Source organism: Protopterus annectens, chromosome 10.part0, assembly GCF_019279795.1.
Source record: "Protopterus annectens isolate FY-2018-M chromosome 10.part0, PAN1.0, whole genome shotgun sequence".
Lineage (NCBI taxonomy): Eukaryota > Metazoa > Chordata > Ceratodontiformes > Protopteridae > Protopterus > Protopterus annectens.
The window spans coordinates 691,876,011-691,882,168 of NC_056744.1; positions in this window are offsets into that span (position 1 = coordinate 691,876,011).

Here is a 6,158-nt window from a genome sequence, read left to right on the forward strand (position 1 = left end):
GGCTTTGTAAGTCGGGCAGAGATCATCTCTGAGTAAGCGATATGCCACCAAGTACAGCCGGAGTTTTTTTCAGTCGGGCTGCATAGGACATAGGTTTGAGACCAGTAATCCTCTTGGTGAAGTACTTTTGTGGTCTTTCCAGCTGTTGGAAGTGTCTTGTGACGTATATCCCAAATGGGGTATTGTACTCTATGATGTGTCTAATGAGTGACGAGAAGAGGGGCACTATAACCTCTATTTCTAGATGCAAACCCTTTAGTAATTAGATGAGCCACATAGAAGGATTTCCTAACTACTTTGGCAATATGATTGTCAAAAGAGAGATTACTATCTACCTGGGTCCCCAGATCTCTTATTACCTCTTCTGTATTAAGGGGGCTGCCACCTATGTGGTACTTCGTGGGTGTTTTGCTTTTCCCAAATGGTATGACTATGCATTTTTTGGCATTTAGCTCGAGGCCATGACTTTGACACCAGATGTCCGTCTCAGAAAGGCCCTTTTGGAGGATGTCCGTGTCAGCTGGAGATTCAATTATGGCTCCCAGTTTGCAGTCATCGGCGAACATGGTTAGCCATAGTCCTCCTGTGTTTGCCTGTACTTCTGAGAAGTATATGCCGGACAGTAGGGGTCCCAGGACCAAGCCTTGCAGGACGCCACTTCTGACTGGTTTGGAGTCGGACCTGGAGCCTGCTATTCTTACTGTGTGAGTTCTGTCTGTAAGCCAGGTGGCAACCCATCTCGTGACATAGGGGTTTATGTTAAGGCTGGTGAGTTTTTCTGTAATACCCGAGTGGGGAATGGTGTCGAAAGCCTTGGCAAGGTCAAGGTAGGCTGTGTGAACCACCTTTCCCTCGTCTATGGCCTTGGTGACTGTCTCGAGGAAGTCAACCAGGTTTAGTAGGCATGATCTGCCCTTAACAAAGCCGAACTGGGTCAGGTCAAGTGTTTTGAGGTTCCCAATGTCTTTGTTAATGTGTTCCATGATGATGCGCTCCACAACCTTGCAGACCAGGCTAGTCAGGCTTATGGGGCGATAGTTACCAGGGTCAGTTGTGGCCCCTCCTTTGTGGAGGGGAATAACTGCTGCTGTGCGCCATTCTATGGGCATGTAGCCTGTGGAGAGGCTGAGGTTGAACAATGTGTTTAGGTGGGGGGGAGGGTTAGTTTGTTCTGTAGTTCGTGCAAGACGCAGCCTGGGACACCATCTGGTCCCATTGATGCTGTGTTTTTGGCTTTTGAGAGGGCTATTTTCACCTGTGCATCTGTGATTTTTGGGACACTACACTTTTCCGGTATTGTTGTGGGCCCTTTTGGAGGTGGGGGGTGAAGTTTGCATTGAATCTATCTGCCGGGATGTTGGCAATATCAGTAGGTTCAGTATACTTCGTGCTATTTTGCACTAGTTCAGTGCATATCTGCGAGTTGCCACTTAGATTCTTAACATAGCTAAAGAAGGCTTTGTGGTTATCTTTTGAATCCTTGGCTATTTTTCTTTCGAAGTTAGCCTTGGATGATTTCATGAGGGACCTCAGTTTCTTACTGATACTGATCAGGGATGTCTTTCCTTTTTGGAATTTGCTTTTTTTCTGAACTAGTTACCTCCTCCTATTGTATAACCTGTTTATTGCAGGGGTCCACCAAACTCGGTTCTTTCTCTTAGAGGAGTGAGTCTTGGTTTTGCTAGGGATGGCATGATCCATGCATCCTTCTAGGTGCTCATAGAGTGCATTTGTAAAGGTTTCTGTATCTTGGGCAGCGTTATCCTTTAGTACTGGGGCTGTGAAACTTACCACCTCTGTCTTAAGTAAGGTGAAATTTGCTTTAGAAAATTTTTTTACTGTGGTTTCCTAAGTTGGGGGTGGTGGTGGGGTGTGGACATCCAGAGTGATTAGTTTATGGTCTGATATAACCAGTGACGGGTTGACCTCTGGTGTGAAACACCTATCGCCCATGTTGGTGATGACCAGGTCCAATATGTTTTCACCTCTGGTAGGGGAGATTACCAGCTGATCCAGGGCGTTTGAGTTGATGAATTCCAGGAAGAGCTGGGCCTGGGAATTTGTACTAGAGTAGTTTTCCCAGTGAATGGTAGGGTAATTGAAATTGCCCAATATCAGGGTGATTGGTAGGACCTTCATGATTTCCAGCGTCTCCAGAAAGGTGGAATGGTGATCTTGGGTCATGGAGGGTGATCTGTAGCAGGCCACAATTTGCATTGCAGATTTGCCTGATGTTAGTTGCACATGGATGATCTCAGAGGTATCATGCTGCGCCACTAACCTTGAGGTGTAGGTATCCTTGATGAATATGGATACACCCCCTCCTTTTGTGTTTCGATCCATGTTCTGTGGCCGAAACGTGTGGTATGAGTTGTAGCCCGGTAATGCTGGGGTGCTCTCTGGAGCCTTGAACCAGGTTTCAGTTACTTTGAGCGTGTGCATTTTGAGATGAATGAGAGAGAGATCTATGTCACTTGATCAAATGCTCGTTTGAAGATCACAAATTACTGAACGCAAATGACTGAAAACTCGACTAAATGGGCATCTACTATAGGAAGTTTGAGGTATTACACAGTGAAAGCTCTAGCTTAGCTAGTTCTCTCTTGGAGGTATATGTGTATATATATATATATATATATACATATATATATATATATATATATATATATATATATATATATATATATATATATATATATATATATGTATATATATATATATATATATATATATATATATATACATATATAGAGATATATATATACATATATATAGCTATATATATATATATATATATATATATATATATATATATATATATATATATATATATACATATATATATATATATATATATATATACACATATATACATATATATACATATATATATATATATATATATATATATATATATATATATATATATATATATATATATATATATATATATATATATATATATATATATATATATATATATATATATGCACAGACATATATATATATATATATATATATATGCACAGACATATATATATATATATATATATATATATATATATATATATATATATATATATACATACATATATATATATATATATATATATATATATATATACATATATATATATATATATATATATATATATATATATATATATATATATACACATATATATATATATATATATATATATATATATATATATATATATATATATATACACATATATATATATATATATATATATATATATATATATATATATATATATATATATATATATATATATATATATATATATATACATATATATATATATATATATATATATAAATAATACAAAAACCGTAAAAATTAGGTACTACAGAACTATAAAAATAAAAAAACCTTTTCAAAGACCCTTGTCCCAGAAAAGACGCATAAACCGGTATATGTTTTAGCGCTTTCGTCCGTTTATTAATCCTGGACTTCTTCAGAAACAAAAAGTTATATGCTGACTTAAGCTAGCAAACAGTTTCTTATATAGAGAGAAATACATGATGTAAAAAGATAAGGTTTCAAGTTTCAGGTGTGAAAGCTTAGTCAGGTTTCAGGTGTGAAAACTTAGTGTTAAACATCCTTTTAAATAACAAAGAGCAAGGCTTCAATGAAGCCATCGCAAAGCACATTTAATATTCATAGAGTCATTTAAGCCTGGTGCCATTTCAGCATTGAGTAAAAGCTGCCACATTAGTTCTCTGAATTCTAACAAATTGTTAAAGTCTCCCACAAAGTGATCAACCTGTTCTAAAATAAAGAATAAAAAATGTTTAAAGTTCTGGCAGGTTGAACTGTGTCTGCCGATTGCATTGGCTGTGTCCTTATTTCTTATTGCTGCAAGATGTTCCTTAATTCTGTCAGAAAGCTTGCGTGTGGTTTTTCCTATGTAGAAGGAGCTGCATGTGACACAGATACCTGCATAAACAACATTTTCAGTTTTGCAATCGTAGTGTTTTCTAAAAAAATAAACATAGTTACAATGTTTAAACACATAGGTATGGCCAGTGTAGATAAATTTACAGACAATGCAGTTTTCACATTTGAACATGCCTTTTGGTTCTTTAACAGTGGAGTGTCTATGCACAAAAAATGGGAAATCCCTGTTTTCAAAATTAACTCTTAAAGTCTTAGTTTTCTTGTGGCTGAAACAGGGTGCATTTCCAAGTAGTCTTGTTAATTCTTTATTCTGCGTGATGAACTCCCAGTTAGTGTTAATAATGTTCCTTATACAGTGCATGTCTCGGCTGATAGGTATCGGGAAGCTTAGAGTTCTATCAGCAGTAGTTTGTTTGTTGGTGGTTTCAAGAAACCCGTATCTGATGATTGGTTTGAATTTGCTGCCTCGGGAGACACTAATGTCTTGGAAGATGCTGTCAAGCATTTCTGCAGGGTATTTTTTGTGCAGAAAAAGGTGCTTGAGAAAGAGGCATTCTTGTAGGAAATCACTGTCCTCGCTGACTATGCGGGATAATCTGATGAATTGTCCACGCACTATATTTCTTTTGATGAACTGTGGGTGCTGGCTCGTGTATTCAAGAAAATTGTTTTTGTATGTGTTTTTCCTGAATACAGTGGAGCTGAGTAGTAAAGTATTCGGGTCTAGACAAATTTCAGTGTCTAGAAAGTTGATTTTGGAGCCCTGGGAGGAAATAACAAATTTAAGGAAGCCTAGGCTTCTGGTGAGGGACTCCACAAAGGGGTCCAGTTCCTGGACGGGACCATTCCATACGAAAAAGACATCATCAATATAACGTTTGTAGAGGAGAACATGTTCATATCCAGGCAGCTTGGTGAGAGAATCTGCTTCCCAGGTGCTGAGGACCAGGTTGGCAAAGGCTGGGGCCATCTTAGACCCCATAGCTACGCCTTTGGTCTGCTTGTATATGCTGCCGTTGAAGTGAAAAAAATTGCTGGACAGCACCAGGGAAATAAGGTTGGAAATCATGTTGACTTTTTCTTGCGAGAAGGTGGTGTGTTCAAGTAGAAATTTACACACCATGTTTAAGCCCTCCGTGTGCGGTATGTTGGTATACATAGATTCAATGTCCAAGGTGACCAAACAGCAGTTAGAGTTGGTGATCCTGGTCTGAAAAAGCTCATGTAGGAATGCCCATGAGTCCCGTAGGTAGAACTGGGTGCCTTGCACTACGGGGTTCAGAATCTGGTCTAGGAATTCTGCGATTTTTTCGGTCTTCGTTCTTCTGTTAGAAATGATGAGACGAAAGGGTGGGTTTTGGCTGTTTTTGTGTGTTTTGGGGATCCCAAAAAGCTTCCCAAGGCAGGGGTTCTGGACTTGCATGAAGAGAAACTCTTCGTAGGATAAGTGACCATCTTTTTCTAGATGGTTTAGCACTTTGTCTATGTGCTTGAATTGTTTAGTGACAGTGGGATAATCTACTTTCTTGTAGAATTCGTTGTTTTGCAGTTCACTTTCAATTTTTGTGATATACTCGCACTGCTCCATGAGCACTAGCCCTGTGCCTTTGTCGGCTTTCATAATTCTTAGTTGTTTGTCCTGTGTGAGGTCGTGCAGGGCTAGTGCTTCTGTATCAGTTAAATTGAACCATTTCTCATTAGTGCGGTTGTTAATTAGATGCCTAAAGTCACGGTCACATACTTTCAGGAACGTTTGTAGGGCGTTGTGAAGCGGTGGGTTAAACACGCTCTTTCTGCGTAAAGTCAGAGAAGTGGCAGCATTGATCTGAGAATCGGAACTGTTGTGTTCTTCGTTATCGCTTTCAAGGAGGACTTTGAGGTTAAGTTTCCTTGTAAAAAGTCTGAGATCTAGCAGAAGATTGGGTAGGCTAGCTCTCTGTGCAGGTATAAAGGTAAAGCCTTTGTTGAGCAACAGTATTTGATCATTAGATAATGCTCTATTCGTCAGGTTGACAATCGCGCTGTTGGTGTTGGAAAGTCTCTGTTGTAGGTCCAAGGACACTATGTTGGTCTGAAATTCCTGGTGTGCATGGTTCGCATAGGAACCTGCATTCTCCCCCGTAGTTGTCCGCGTCCTCTCCCTTGTCCCCTCCCTTGCCCCCGACCTCTCCCTGAACCTCTCCCTCTGGGGGTGTAAGGGTTCTGGTGGAGGTTCAGTTGGTTGTGTCCTAAA